At 46.0% G+C, this 16,269-nt stretch overlaps 1 protein-coding gene across 1 annotated transcript in view; it reads right to left on the reverse strand.

Annotated features, from left to right (window-relative positions):
* The window catches only part of CACNG3 (calcium voltage-gated channel auxiliary subunit gamma 3), a gene marked incomplete at both ends in the record, with an annotated part of 84,133 nt that overhangs the window by 11,372 nt on the left and 56,492 nt on the right, over window positions 1-16,269 (reverse strand). The window lies entirely within an intron of this gene.

The following is a 16,269-nucleotide window of genomic DNA, read 5'->3' on the forward strand; positions in this document are numbered from 1 at the left end:
TTTCTTTCCTTTTCTTTCTTTGACATCAACCTGACTTAACTTGTTGTGGGTGTTTGATAATCGCTGTGGTGTTTGTTAACTAGCCAATTAACCAATCTCTGGGGCAGCTAATGGCTCTGCCAGTTCTCATAAATGAGAAACAATTTCAGAACCTCTCACCACAACGCAGCATGAAATTATGCCTCATTGTTCTTGTCTCTGCCGGCAGAGCCGGCCTGGAGGTGAGGGGCAAGGTGGTGTCGTGGACAGTGGACAAGGTTTATGTTCACACATAGCTGGGCTTATATTTCAGAGCAGTTACTGTAAGAATTAAATAAGGCCATATATGAAGATGAGATAATTTTCGCAAAGCTCTAGGCACTTCATGATAATGGCCAGCACTTTTTAAGTGCTTCTAGTGGGCTAGGCACAGAGCTGAAACCTACATTCTTCTCTCATTTACTCTCATCCACTGCCTTAGGAGGTAGGGACTATTCACACTGATATTTGATGATAAGACAACACAGGATCACAGAGGAAAGAGAGTTGTCACAGCTGGTGAAGGGAAGAATCAATATTTGAATGGGCTTTACCATTACAATATGAAGGTAGCCGTTATTATTATGCCTATTATTAACTCATAATAATGAGTACCATGTATTTTTTAAAATTTATTTTATTGAAGCATAGTTGATTTACAATGTTGTGTTAGTTTCTGCTGTACAGCAACATGATTCAGTTATACATATATATACATAATTTTTCATATTCTTTTCTATTATGGTTTATTACAGGATATTGGATATAGTTCCCTGTGCTATACACTAGGACCTTGTTGTTTATTCATTCTGTATATAATAGTTTGCATCTGCTAATCCCAAACTCCCATTCCATCCCTCCCATACTGCCACCCCCCCACCCTTGGCAACCACAAGTCTGTTCTGTGAGTCTGTTTCTGTTTTGTGGAAGTTCACTTATGTCATATTTTAGATTCCATATATAAGTGATATTATATGGTGTTTGTCTTTCTCTTTCTGACTTACTTCGCTTAGTATGATAATCTCTAGGTTCATCCATGTTGCTGAAAATGGCATTATTTCATTCTTTTTTATGGCTGAGTAATATTCCATTGTGTGTGTGTGTGTGTGTGTGTGTGTGTGTGTGTGTGTATCACATCCTCTTCATCCATTCATCTGTCAGTGGACATTTAGGTTGCTTCCATGTCTTAAAGAGTGCCATGTATTTAACACATACTATAAATAGCCTCCAAACCAGAGGCATTTCACAATAAATGCAATGTGATATGAGCCAATCCTCTTGGTTCTGATTCTCTGCTTACCAGGCAAAGAATGGACTCAGAACCAAGAGGGTGGGGTCTTGGAGAGAAGGCTTGAAGACTCAAGGAAATTCTTGGAAGAAAAACAAACTCAGAACTCCTTCCCTGATATTGAAAGAAGGCCTTCATTTTTCTTGTTTGGATTTTAGACTTTCATTCACAGATTCCTGTTTGCTTTTAAGCCCCATTGCCTTCCAGCTGGCTGGTAACAAATCAGAATAAGTCACACACATGAAGCACTTACCATCTACCACGTGCCATTCTAAACACTTTACATGTTTTATCCTCTCTAGCTCTCAAGACAGCCTGGGGAGGTACCTGGTATTATGAGCCCTATTTTACAGATGAGGAAATCTGAAGTAAGTGATTTCCGCAAGGACACAGCTATAAGTGGCACACTCAAGGGTAAGTCTTCCAGACTCCAAAGTCAAGTTCATAGCCACTACTGTGAATTGCACTCTCTTCAACACATTTTAGAGTTGTAAGCAAAATCCTTTGCCAGATGGCTTTATGATAATTTCACGGTCCATCCACTGCTATGAATGGGACCAGTTGGTTTTTCCATCCACCGTGCTTTTTCCATGATGTGCATCAGGGGCCACAGAGCAGGACAAGGATGGTGGTTGTGGGACCACCTATCATTAGCTGTTTTACATTCTCCACAAAAGATTTCATAGGAAGGAAATGTTTAGCTAAAGATTAAATGTGAAAGCTACTGAAACAGACCAGTCAGAACCACGTGGGGATAAGGAACTACACACATGCTCACATCTGCTTGTGAAATGGGCCTTACCTAAGGTGGCTTAAGGCAGCCTGAAACTAGGATGTGGAGCCAGCAAACACCAGTAGCTCCTGGAGAAACAGTCACGAATTTTAAACGGTCTAAAGTGTCCCACCACCTCTTTTATATAACCCACAAGCTAAGGCTGGTTTTTGCCTATGTAGATGATTAGAAAAAAATTAAAAGAAGAATACTGTTTCATGACAAGTAAAAAAATAGATGAAATTCAACTTTCAGTGTCTATAAATAAAATTGTATTGAAACACAACCATGCCCATTTGTTTATGGTTTTCATGCCAAATGGCAGAGCTGAGTAGTTGTGGCAGAGACGGCAAAGCCAAAAATATTGACTCTCTGGCTAAGGAAAATTTTGCTGATCACTGTCCTGGAGATTTCTGTCCTGGGAAGTAGCACACACTCTGGGAGCGCAAAAGTGGAAAGCAAACAGGAATTTGGGCCTTTTGGGACTGGAGGACGTACTCCAAGCTGGTGATTCTAAAGCAGATAATGCTCATCTATGGCAAATCTGGACTGCAGAATGGCTTGTTTGGTGTATTTGTTTTGTTCTGTTTTTTACTTGTAGTATTTTATTGTATTTTTAAAAAATTAAATATGCTGCTGCAATTTAAAATTCAGGATATGTCACATGAATGCTGATTTGCAGCTTCTCTTGAAAAATGGGGCTCTCTGTCCCACATTTCCATGGGAGAACAATCCCTAGCAGCTGGGCATCAGCAACACCCCCTTTGGACTGGGTGCCAGCTCTCTAGTTGGCCAAAGTTCCCCCCACCTCCCCAGGCCCTATGTCACTTGAGGAACCTATGGCAAATTACCTCTCCAAACCTCAGTTTCTTCTTCTCCAGGATAAAGATAATAACAATAATAACTGCATGCGGTTGTCATCATAATTAATTGAAGCTGTAATAATAGTTACAGCACCTGGTGCTGTACTCAGCACTTTCCACAGGACTCTGTTAAAATCAGGTAATGACGTAAGGCCCTTAGTACGGTTCCTGGCATGTGGTAAGAACTCAATAAATTATAGCTATTCCTACCACTGGTTTTGGTAGGTATTTTAGGACCAGAAGAGACACATTGGTGCCATGGTGAGATTTTAAAAAGCAATATAAAAGGAAAGGGAGGGCTTCCCTGGTGGCGCAGTGGTTGAGAGTCCGCCTGCCGATGCAGGGGACACGGGTTCGTGCCCCGGTCCGGGAAGATCCCACATGCCGCGGAGCGGCTGGGCCTGTGAGCCGTGGCCGCTGAGCCTGCGTGTCCGGAGCCTGTGTTCCGCAACGGGAGAGGCCACAACAGTGAGGGGCCTGCGTACCGAAAAAAAAAAAAAAAAAAAAAAAAGGAAAGGGAATCAAGAAGTTCCCTGAGGAAGACTCCACACTGAAAATGAAGCTGCTGGCACAAGTCATACACTCATCAAAAAGTGAACTTGGCCATTCATATGAGTAGCATATTGCCAGCTCCCAGAAATAACCAGTATTTAGCATTTCTGTATGTTTCCTTCCAGGCTCCCCTCACACCCCCTACTGCTCCCCCTACCCCCAGGCTTTCACACACAAATTGTTTTATAAAATCAGGATCTTGCTGGTCTTCTTTTCACTTACATTTTCTCATCAATATTTCCCCACATCAGTAAATCTAAGAAAAAAAGGATGGGATTGGACTTGCCAATGAACTGCAGAGGCTGGAGCCAAAAGAGATGCTGAAAACAGGTACCCTGAAAGGATGAAGTCAGGATACAAAGATAAGCACTGTCCTAGCAGAGTTTAGGCTAAGGCACTGGGACAGAGAGAAGCAGAAACCAGGAACGTGGTAAACCAGGAGAAGGATCAGTGGTGGTTGGTCTGGGGGACAGATCCAGTGGTGACAGGTGAGAGGTGATGGGAACCCAGAGTAGAGCATGTAGAAGAGCTAGGCTGTGAGAATCCACAGACTCCAGGACCCCAGGAAGAGGTTTGGAACGGCAGATAGAGCCAGGAGAGATTTCCCGAAGTGTTGAAGTGTAATTACAGAGACTGGCTATGGGGTGACAACAAGCCTCATCCTGGGCAGAGAAGATTGTGCTAATGGTTCTTCTCTGGCTCAGACAATAGAAGGATACTTCCTTCCTGTGAGGAAGGCGCCTCCTTTAAACCAAAAATCCTTCTCAAAGGTCAAACCCTAGAAATAGTCCCATTACAGTCAAGAAGGAGATATGAATGCCCACAATTGCCTCTATTATGTACCATGATTCTATAAGCTCCAGTGCAAGAAGAAATAAAACGGAATTAAGAGTTATACGCAATAGAAAAAAAAATAGGGTAAAATTATCATTTTTCCAGGTGATAGAATAGTCTATTTGGGAAGCTGGAGGCAATTTGCTAGGAAAAAAATAGTAGAATGAATGAAAGAACTCAAGAAATTGGCTTCTTCTAAGACATTAAACCATACAATAAAGCTGTAATAATTAAGTCATTGTGGCACTGACATTTAAAAGGAACATATATTAGGATATTTTTTCAAAGAAGAGAATATTACAAAGAAAATAAGAAGCAGTCCATTATCCTGTATTCAGAGAATCCCTGTTAAATTAAAAGAATATATGTATGTAGTTAGAAAATTCAAACAGTATATACAGAATGGCACAAGATTAAAGTAAAAGTACTTCCCTCATCACCAAAAATTCTCTCACTTGATAACTTCGGAGAGTGATTTTTGTTAACTGAATGTTGAATGAAATCATGTCTAAGCTGAGATCTGAAGGTTAATTAAAAGTTAATCAGAGTAAGGGAGGTGTGTGCCTTCAGGCAGAGTGGAATAGTGTGTGAGGTGATGAGGGAGTGAGTGAGGTGATGGGAGTGAGTGAGTCCCCATCTGGGGGGTGGGGGTAGTAGTTCAGGGCTTTCAGAGGATCCGTGGTGGTTGGTCTGGGGGACAGATCCGGTGGTCACTGGTGACAGGTGATAATGTGATGGGTACCTGGGGTAGGGCAGATATGAGAACTGGGCTGTGAAGACTGATTGATTCAAACTTCTTCTCCTCTTTCCTTCCTTCCTCCCTCCCTCCCCTCCCCTCCCCTCCCCTCCCCTCCCTTCCTTCCTTCCTTCCTTCCTTCCTTCCTTCCAGCCTTACCCCAAATTTATCAAACACCCACAGTGTACCAGAGTTGTTTTAAGTCCTAGGAATTTGACTAGTGGCCAAGACAGAGAAGATTCAGGTCCTCAGAATTTACATTCTCACTGGAAAAGAGAGTCTATAAAGTCAATAAAAGAACAAGATAACTGTGCTCTGAAGGAAGCCCACAAGATGATGTGGTGGTGACTGTGCATTGGGTGGGGGAGATGGTGGGCAATTTGGGGCAGGGTGGTTCGGGGGGACAGGTGAGCTCAGACATGATAAAAAGCAAGAGTCAGTTGTGTGAAGAGCCAGGGAAAGAGCTTTGTAGGCCAAGGGCACTGCAAGCACACAGGCTCTGGAGTTGGGAATGAGCTTGGTTAGTTTGGGGGACAGAAGAGAGGCCAGTGGGTGGAAGAAGGCCTATGGTGGCGGCGTTACCGGGTCCCTCAGCTGCACTTCTAGCTGTCCCTTCAGGACTGAGGTCTCTGGAATGTCTAGGAGGTTGGGTTGCACAAGGACCAATGTCAACTCCATCTCTTCCTTAGGATCAGTGTAACCTAAAGGACCTATGTGGTCCTGAGTGGCTTCCAGACATGCAAGGGAGGCAGCCAGGGTGGGGAGGGAGCCCCTAAAATGGGACATTTTTGTTTTTAACTGTTAAGGCCCTTGTCCCATATCTCCAGGGAAAGTGGTGCTTCCACATCCCTGGGCTCAGTCTCCATCCTGAGTATTTCCTTTCAGATCCGAGTACTGCAGGCACCCAGCCTGATCCTGGGAAATGGCCATCAATGGTCACGAAGTGGGGATTAGGCTGTTTTGCTGTGAATTTTTACAAACAAGTCAGATTCTTGCAATCTGGAGAAACAGAGCCTGCCCCCTCTTCAGCATGTACATATTTGACCTGGAGAGAGGTCGTGTGGTGCAGTGTAGGAGCAAAGCTTGGAGCCCTCAGGCCTGAGTTCGAATCTCTATTCCACCACTTACTAACTCACTAATTGGGCAACCCTGGGTGAGTTATTTATTCCCTTGAGTCTTTGTCTCCTCATCTGTTAAAATATCAATAATCTGCAGATGTTAGGATTTCTCAAAGAAGTAAGTACATTATCTGCACTTTGTTTAGATGTACTCTGGGCCAGGCATTGGGTTAAGGGATCTCTGGGTACTGCTTACCACCCCATGGAGCAGGCACTCTTACTGGTCATAGGCTGGGGTGAGGCGTATGGATTCTGGAGCCAGACTGCCTGCATGTGAGTGCCAGCTGTGCCAGGTATTAGCTACAAGTTACTTAACTTATGTGTGTCTCAGTTTCCTCATCTGTAAACGGAGAATACTAACGGTATCTAGCTCGTGGGTTTTTTTGTTTGTTTGTTTGTTTGTTTGCTGTATGCGGGCCTCTCACTGTTGTGGCCTCTCCCGTTGCGGAGCACAGGCTCCGGACGCGCAGGCTCAGCGGCCATGGCTCACGGGCCCAGCCGCTCCGCGGCATGTGGGATCTTCCCGGACTGGGGCACGAACCCGTGTCCCCTGCATCGGCAGGCGGACTCTCAACCACTGCGCCACCTGGGAAACCCTGTGGGGTTTAATGAGGATTAGAAGAGTTAATATTTGTCAAGTGCTTTAGAGAGATGGTAAGTATTGTGCGTGTGTGCTAATTCAGTCAATCCATTTCTAGATGGGGAAACTGAGGCCTAAAACCAAGGTCTGTCTAACTAACCTCAGAGCCTGAGATCTTAGCAAAATCTCCTAAGTGGCACTAACACAGTGCTGGGCACCAAGAAGAGGGTTAACAAGGGACAGCTCTTAATGTTATTTGCGAACTCTGTTTCGAGCGTGGGGGGAGAGGAAGCCAGGGGGAAGCTGGAGATCGTGTCTCCTCCCTGCCACCCTCACATGGACATATCTACACATGGGTAGACCTGTGTGTGTGTGTGCGTGCGTGTGTGTGTGTGTGCACGTGTGTGCGCATGCGTGTGTGCGTGCGTGTGCACCCATACAGGGCTGGGCCAGGCAGGCAGCCTGAGGAGCTGGCCCACCCCAGCAGGAATAGGCCTAGACCACCTGCTGTACCAAGTTTGGGCAAGGGCCAGACAGAGCTTTTCTGGGTCAGCTAAAGACAGCTCTGCCTTTAGGAGTTTGGGCCTCAAGTCAGGAAATACTAGACCCAGAGCGGAAAGACCTGGGGAAATGAGAGAGTCATCCACAGCCCAACCTTTTCAAGTTTGCGGTCCTGAAGGGAGACCCTGAATGGGGAGCAGCTGTCCCCAGGATGTCCCTCCTCGGATGGGAGGAGGCCCCATTGGCAGAGCCTCTCAGTGGTCTTCAGGAGGAGCCCCATCCGCCTCCCATGGACAGTGAGAAGCCCACATTGACGGTCCTGGGCACAATTGGGTGGCTGTGGCACCACCCAACCTGACAAAGGGTTACTTCTGAGCAGTCTCTGGACCGTTATCATGTGCTCAGAATGAGGGTGGATCCTCCTAACCAGCCCACCGAGCCCAGCGTCAGTGCCCAGAACCTGGTCCAGCCCAGAAACACAGCTAAACCAGTGCCCAGAGCTTGGCCGCATCTCAGCCACGAGTCCAGCTGAAATGCCAGGCCCCTGAAATCCAGCTCAGAATCAAAACCAAGGCTTACTGGAGACCAGGGCTCTGGGTCCAGCGATATAGGTCGTTTAAGTCCCCATTGTGATGAATCCGCCTTGAGAAATCAGGAAAGAAGAACAAACATCAAGTTTGTCTGTGCCCCGGACGTACTTGTGTTAAGAAAGCAAAAGTCACCACCTGATTGTAAGAATGTTTGGTTTCCTGGTGTTAAAGCAGTGTTAAATATCCTCTTTATTACAGAGCATAAGTTACCTTAAAACGGTGGTTCTCAACATGGGCTGCAAATGGGAATTACGGGGGCTGGGGACACAGTAAGAAAATACCGATGCTCTGTTCTATCCCTGGAGATTCTTACTAACTAGTCAGGGCATCTGGAGTTTGCAGAGCTCCCCAGATGAGTCTAACTGTTCAGCTAAGGTTGAGACCCACAGCCTTTAGGGGAGTTCACTCATAAATATGGACCATTATTTCACAGAAAATAATAAAGTTCAAAGATGTACTTCCAGCTTTATCTTGAAAATGGAAAGATCATTTATGAGAATATGTTTATTTTGTCTTATCTTTTCTTACTATGCACTAGGGTGAACGAAAAAGTAAGTTATGTGGATTTTTGGTGGGAAGGGGCATCCTTTGTCTGATAAAATCACATGATGGTCCAGTATGAAATCTTTCACTTTCCCAGCTGGATTATAAAGTCTGACTTTCAGAGCAGGATCATAAAGTGGGTCATTTCTGCAAAAAATATTTGAGCATGTCATCATTTTCTCAAGGGCTTCTCTCAATCCTTTAACATTCAAATCACTGGATGCGCCTATCACGTCATCCCTCTTGTCGGTTTGCTCTTCTCCCACTGTTAACCAGTGCCCCTCTGCCAAGCTCTCGGCCGCCCACAGCTGGCATGTCACACCACGCCAGCAGATCTTCAGTGCCCCTCACATCCATCTCATGAAGTCCTGTGTATTTTGCGAGATACGCAATCTCACCTTGCAATCATTTTTGCCTCCTGTTTGCATTGCATGGTCACATGCTGACAAGAGCTGGCAATCAGAGAGAGGCTGCCCGGCAAAGACTGTGAATTGTAGGGTATTAAACGGGGGTGGGGTGGGGTTGGAGGTGTGTTTGAGTAGAGACTGGCTTTATAAATGGTCAGGTGATGAATCACATATGCACATTAAGATGGAGTTTGCTGGCTTGTCTGTGCAGCTGCGCATGTGCAGGGATTTGGATAATGAATTCACGGATAATGAGGACCCTGAACTACACTTGGTCTCTCTGAGCAAGATGAAGCACTTGGGGGTACAGCAATTACAGCCCACGGCTCCTAATAAGAGCACCACTGGAGTGAGTGAGCTAAGGAGGAATAAACATCCTCTTCTGAGGTGCCTGAACTGCTGTCAATGCACATCTGAATTCAGTCTTGTTCCACAGATGTCTACTGAGGTACCTGCTTTGCATTAAGCAGTGTCCTGGGCACGTCGGATTCATCAGTGAATGAAACAGTGTAGGTTCCGGATCTCAAGGCTATTACATGCTAGTGGGGGAGAGACCGAGAGTGAACAAATAAATGAACAAAACAAAGGTTTCTGTAAAAAGGAAGAGGTAATTGCAAATAGTGATAAATGCCATGAAAATAATAAACCCCAGAGAGAGAGAGTGACCTGGGGGCAGTGGGGGAAAATTGTGAGGTTGGGTGGACAGGGAAGGCCTCTCTGAGAAGGTGACCCGAGTGACAAGATGAAGCCACTCAAGGGAAGATTTGAGGGAAGAACTTTCTAGGAAGAGGGCATCACAAGTGCAAAGGCCCCAGGGAAGGATAATACTTAGTGTGTTTCTGGAACCAAGGGGAGTGCAGGGAGCAGAGTGAGTGAGGGGGAGGCAGGATAAGACCAGTTCCACGAAGGAGCCAGATGATGGAGTCCCTTCCAGGCCAGGGCTGGAAGCTGGAGAGGCGTGTGGTCCATGCTTTTGGAGGGCTTTACACATGTGAGAAACACAATCTGATTTATAGCTTTAGAAGATCTCTTAGAAGATGGCAGGGGCTTGCAGAGGAGCAGGAAGGGAAGAGCATCTTCAGAGGAATCACTGAAAGCCATCCTGAACCTTCTGAAGAAGTAACTGCCGATGGCGGAGGAATGGCGGTCCAGCCAGAGTCCAGCCACATCCACCCAGAGAGAGCTGCTCCGTCGAGAGAGTGTCCTGCCTTAGAGCCAAGCGCAGGAAGTGGAGCTCAGAGCAGGGCACTGTGGGTGCTACCTGTCCTTCTCTGCACCCAGTTCTAGGCCTGATTTATTTCTGAAGAGCCTGGTGTTGGGCATTGTGCTTCATCAGCCCCTCTGCTTGGTTTGGGGTAAAACCTTTCCCTGGTCCTTAATTATTTGGTTGATTGCAGGCCCAACTGGAACACCAGCCTAGCCCAAAACCCAGGTCCTAGCCGGTCCTGGATCACAGAGCCGAGAGCCCGGCCCATCCTAGCCGAGACGGCAGTTCTATCCAGTTCTGTGTTCTAGATCCCCTTTGCAGCCTGGCACCCAGCCTGGCACCTGGAACTTCACAGGCGCTGCTGTAGGATTAACCAACTACGCAGAATAAGCCACATGTTTGGGGTACCAGGAAAGCAGGGGTACAGAGAGAGAGAGAAAAAAAATGAGAATTGGAAATTAATTGATATTTGACTTTTACAAAAGAGCATTAAAATAGCACAGAAAAGACTCCAGAAGTGTGTTGATCTTTCTTATTTAATAGCTTAGTATTATTATTTTAGTATCGGATTATCTGTGAGGGTGGGGTGGCCACCATAATCATTTTAGTGCTTCTAAAAATCATCTTAATCCTGCCTCGGCAAGCATTGGCAGGAATCGAGAGCCCATCCATTTCCAGACCACACAGGTAGCTGTGGCCATGGCAGGGGCTCTGGGGAGAAGGCTGAGGCCCCTTCATCTCTGCTGCTTGTAAGTGGTGACATTTTTCCTCCAGAGGTGCCTGGAAATGTTGGACCCACCTGCATAAGAATCACCTGGGCTCTTAGGGAAAAAAGCACATTTCTCGGCCCCCTACATGACTTAGTGATTTAGGGAGAGTCTGAGAAACTGCTTTTTAGCAAGCTCCTCCAGGATTCTGATGAGCACCGGAGTTTGAGAGCCACATTCTGCAGCCAGATGGATGCGTGGTCATGGTCACACACACAGATGACTCGGCCTCTGTGGGTATGTGAGACCTTGGCTGGGGAACAGGTCCAGACAGGGTTTTGGAGGGTTTGTGGAGAGCGATTCCCTCTTAGAAGATTGAGGTTGAGGCCATACAAGACTTTTTCTCAACGAATGAGCATCACACAGTCCTGAGTCCCTGCCCCCGGCTGTGAGCTCAGAGCAGCCCATTCTTTGGACTTGGCCTTCACATTCCCAGGCGCTAGAAGTTCCCAAAGGCAGCGCCACACATGGTCACAGAGACACACTGACAGACCTGAGGGACATTCACTGTGTGACTTGGAATCTACTCCTCATTACTGGACCCCTTCATTTGTTCTTTAACTGCTGTAAGCAGCATGTAAATGGCACACTTACAGTATAACAGGTGGAGGCATGGTGTTCAAAAGGTTATTGTTTTTTGTTTTTTTTTTAATTTTTTGCGGTACACGGGCCTCTCACTGTTGTGGCCTCTCCCGTTGCGGAGCACAGGCTCTGGACATGCAGGCTCAGCGGCCATGGCTCACGGGCCCAGCCGCTCCGCGGCATGTGGGATCTTCCCAGACCGGGGCACGAACCCGTGTCCCCTGCATCGGCAGGCGGACTCTCAACCACTGCGCCACCAGGGAAGCCCTTATTGTTATTTTTTAATAGACTTTACTTTTAAGAGCAGTTTTAGGTTCACAGCAAAATTGAGGGGATGGTCCAGAGATTTCCCATATCCTCCTCCCCCAACACATGCATAGCCTCCCCCGTTATCTGCCTCCCCACCAGAGTGGTACCTTTGTTACAACTGATGAACTTACATTGATACATGGTTATCACTCAAATCCATAGTTTACATTATGGTTCATTCTTGGTGTTGTATATTCCATGGGTTTGGACAAACGTGTAACAATATGTATCCATCATGATAGTATCACACAGAGTAGTTTCACTGCCTTAAAAAAATCCTCTGTGCTTCACCTATTCATCCATCCCTCCACTGAACCCCTGGCAATCACTGTTCCTTCTACTGTCTCTGTAGTTTTGCCTTTCCCAGAATGTCATATAGTTGGAATCACACAGTATGTGGCCTTTTGAGATTAGCTTCTTTCACTTAGTAAAACGCATTTAAGATTCCTCCACGTCTTTTCATGGCTTCATAGCTCATTTTTTTAGCACTGAATAATATTCCATTGGATGTGCTACAGTTTATTTATCCACTCACCTACTGAAGGACATCTTGGCTGCTTCCAGATCTTGGCAATTGTGAATATAGTTGCTATAAATATCCATGTGTAGGCTGTTGTGTAGATATAAATACCAAGGAGTATTTGGGTAAATACCAAGGTGTGTGATCCAGAGTACAGTGAGAGGGAGGGGTGTGAGTAGGACAAGGTGGGACGGGAGAGGTGAGAGGAGGTCAGATGGGCTTTACTCTGAGGGCCTGGTTTTATTCCAAGTACAGCACAGGTACACATATACCAAAGCATCCTCCAAAGTGGCTGTTCCATTTTGCATTCCCACCAGAAATGCATGAGAGTTCCTGCTGCTTCACATCCTCGTCAGCATTTGGTGTTGTCAGTGTTCTGGATTTTGACCATTCTAATAGGTACTTGTAGTATCTCACTGTTTTAATTTGAATTTGCCTGAAGACATGTGATGTGGAGCATATTTTCATATGCTTATTTGCCATCCATATATCTTCTTTGATGACATGTCTGTTTTGGTCTTTGGCCCATTTTAAAATCAGGTTCTTTGTTTTCTTATTGTTGTTTTTTAAGAGTTCTTTATATATTTTGGGTAACAGCCCTTTATCACATGTATCTTTGGCAGATATTTTCTCCCAGCCTGTGGCTTATGTTCTCATTTTCTTGACATCGTCTTTACAAAAGGTTGTTTTTTCAACCCTAATTTGGCACTTTCTTCATTAAAAAAATAATCCAGAAAAGTTTTGTTTTTTGTAAAGTGGCATCTTTTAAATCGTGAGGGGCCTGGGCTCAGTTTCCGCCCCCCTGCAATCTCTGTGAACATGTTGCAGGATCAAACCCACAAACCTGGAGTCTATGTTGAAACTGTCCATATAGAAAACCACACTTTCGACATTTTGTGCCATTCTGACTCCACTAACCTGAGAAGGGGGAGAGAGAGTCTCCTGCATCTGTTTCCAGCTCCCTTGGACTGCTCATTTCAACCTTCACTGGGCAGCTCTGCCCAGCACAAACAGATTTGCTCCCAAGCAAATCCATCCTGGGCCCTGACATTTATCCAGCATCTTTAACTCTTTTCTATTCATTAAGCATGGGTGGTGGCCATGGCAACCATTAACTGCACCTGACATCCAGGAATAGTTCTGGCGTTTCGAGCAAACACCATCCTGGGATTTAGTTCTGCAAGGTACAGAGCCTGGCTGCCTCCCTGTAACCTGTGCGGACGTCATGGTTTCTCCCCTGAATCTGAGGTGCCCTCCAGGCCTCTTGCCTGTCTGGGCAGGAGAAAGAATGTGGGGCCTCTTCCTCCAAATCCCCCATTCTCACTGCCCACTCACCCACTAGAGTCCTTTTGAGTTGCAGTATGATGGGGGTGAGGCAGGGGGCATCTCTAGGTGGGATGAGTCTAAGGGCAGGTGTGTGTGTGTGTGTGTGTGTGTGAGAGAGAGAGAGAGATGGGTAGGGATGCCCCCACCTACCCCCAGGGGAGCATCTGGAGTTATCAGAGGTGGATACAAATATATTTTAGAAAAGCAGAGAAGGTAAATGGGCCTGGTGCCCAAGTGTGGATATGACTGTTTGCCTGTGTGCTGGCCAATGTGTGTGTTTTGGGGTGTGGTATATGTGTACCTGTGCTGTACTTGGAATAAAACCAGGCCCTTAGAGTAAAACACATCTGACCTCCTCTCATCTCTCCCATCCCACCTTGTCCTACTCACACCCCTCCCTCTCACTATACTCTGGATCAGCTATTCTCAAACTTTAATATGGGCACCTTGTAAAAATGGAGATTTGAAACCCGCAGATCTGGGAAAGGGGCTGAGATTCTGCCTCTTCTGGGATTTCTAACCAGCTCCTAGGTGGTGCAGATGCTGCTGGTCTGTGAACCACACTTTGAGTAACCAGGTCTGGCCCAGGGGCTCTCATTCCTGGCTGACCCCAGATCACCCAGAAGCTCTTAAATAGTACTGGTGCCTACATTGACAGACGAATGGATAAAGAAGATGTGGCACATATATACAATGGAATATTACTTAGCCATAAAAAGGAATGAAATTGAGTTATTTGCAGTGAGGTGAATGAACCTAGAGTCTGTCATACAGAGTGAAGTAAGTCAGAAAGAGAAAACCAAATACTGTATGCTAATGCACATATATGGAATCTAAAAAAATGGTACTGATGAACCTAGTGGTAGGTCAGGAATAAAGACGCAGATGTAGAGAACGGACTTGAGGACACGGTGGGGGGGGGCGGGGGGAAGGGGAAGCTGGGATGAAGTGAGAGAGTAGCAACGACATATATACACTACCAAATGTAAAATAGGTAGCTAGTGGGAAGCAGCCGCATAGCACAGGGAGATCAGCTCGGTGCTTTGTGACCACCTAGAGGTGTGGGATAGGGAGTGTAGGAGAGAAATGCAAGAGGGAGGGGATATGGGGATATACGTATACTTATAGCTGATTCACTTTGTTATACAGCAGAAACTAACATAACCTTGTAAAGCAATTATACTCCAATAAAGATATTTAAAAAAATAGTACTGGTGCCTAGACCCCAATGCAGACCAGCGGAATCAGAATTTCTGGATGTGAGGCTCAGTCTTTTTAGCTCCCCCAGGTGATTCTATTGTGCAGCAGATTGAGGAACACAGCTTTTTGCCTGGACCACTCTCTCCCGGCCCTTCACAGAGCTGTCTTGTCCTTAGGGTTTAGATCTCTACCTGCCTTGAACACTTTCAGTCACTTCCTTCACAAAGCTTATGATTATATGTGAGTGTGCTTGTTATCTTGTTTACATTTATTGCCTTGTTTAATTTCTGACTTCTTCACTAGAATATAAGCACCACTGTGTCTCAAACATCTTCTACGAGGCCTGATACGTAGTAGGTGATTCATAAGTATTTATCGAATGTCTGTTTGTTGTGTGTTGTATCTGAGGGAATTTTAGACAAGGTGGCTTTCTGTTGGATAAGGACAAAAGTCCTATGCAGTCCTCTGTGATCTGGACCTTGCCCATCGCCAGATTCTTCTCCCCACACTCCTCTTGCACTGGCTTTGTTTTTCTCACCTGCCTCAGGACATTTGAATCTATACTCTCTCTGCCTCATACATGCTTCTCTATCCATTCCCCATTTGATTAATTCCTACTTTTCCTTAAGATCTTACCATCCACACATCCTCAGGCTGATGCCATCTAATTATTTGCTCTCACAGCACCCCATGCTTTTCTTTTGGGGGACATATTATAAATAATTAATTATGGGTTTAATTATATGTCTGTTTATTCTATGCTACTATAAATTCCAAGAATGCATCTCCTTCTTTTTATTTATTTATTTATTTGTTTGTTTGTTTATTACTTTTGGCTGCATTGGGTCTTCGTTGCCGCAGGCAGGCTTTCTCTAGCTGCAGTGAGCCGGGGCTGCTCTTCATTGTGGTGCGTGGGCTTCTCATTGCAGTGGCTTCTCTTGTTGTGGAACATGGGCTCTAGGTGCGTGGGCTTCAGTAGTTGTGTTGCACGGACTCAGTAGTTGTGGCTCGCGGGCTCTAGAGCGCAAGCTTAGTAGTTGTGGTGCACGGGGTTAGCTGCTCCGCGGCATGTGGGATCTTCCCGAACCAGGGTTCGAACCCATGTCCCCTGCATTGGCAGGCAGATTCTTAATCACTGCGCAACCGGGGAAGCCCCACCCACCTCCTTGTTTACTGCTGTCTTCCCAGTGCCTGGTGCACAGTAGGTCATTAAATAAACAAATAAGTAAATGAAGGGATGAGTATTAAGTATCTCCTCCAAGTCTGAAGTCTTTTCTAAGCTTCTTGTGTTAGCATCTCTTCACTGCCTGAGACCCTCTTATCCCAGAGCCTTTCGGAACCTGAGCCCTTGAATTGCCCACTTTCCTTTTCCCTCTTCCTAAGTCTGTGGCTTTTTCTCTTTGGGTCCTCAAGCCAAGCCCACTCCTTAAATACATGCATCTCTCTCCAAGCGGGATGCTGAAGCTCACAGCACATCCACTGCACCCCCTTCAGCTGGCAGTGCTGTCCCCTGGTTGTGGCCAGCCAGCCTCAGACCTGGAGCCTACAGTCAGCTG

This window comes from Mesoplodon mirus, assembly GCF_964341445.2.
Source record: "Mesoplodon mirus genome assembly, chromosome: 15".
Taxonomy (NCBI): Eukaryota; Metazoa; Chordata; class Mammalia; order Artiodactyla; family Ziphiidae; genus Mesoplodon; species Mesoplodon mirus.